Below are 201 nucleotides of genomic sequence, written 5' to 3'. Positions count from 1 at the left end.
CCATCTCACCACAACCAGACTCTGAAAGACCCATCTCACCACCACCATGCCCTGAAGGACCCATCCCAACATCCTTCACTACCACCAGGTCCTGAGGGACCCATCTCAACATCCTTCACCACCACCAGGCCCTGAAGAACCCATCTCACCACCCCTCAGCACTGCCTGGACCCAGAGGACCTATCTCAGCACCCACCACGT

Source organism: Oxyura jamaicensis, unplaced genomic scaffold (assembly GCF_011077185.1).
Source record: "Oxyura jamaicensis isolate SHBP4307 breed ruddy duck unplaced genomic scaffold, BPBGC_Ojam_1.0 oxyUn_random_OJ72666, whole genome shotgun sequence".
NCBI classification, from domain to species: Eukaryota; Metazoa; Chordata; class Aves; order Anseriformes; family Anatidae; genus Oxyura; species Oxyura jamaicensis.
Note: the sequence above shows the minus strand (reverse complement) of the source record.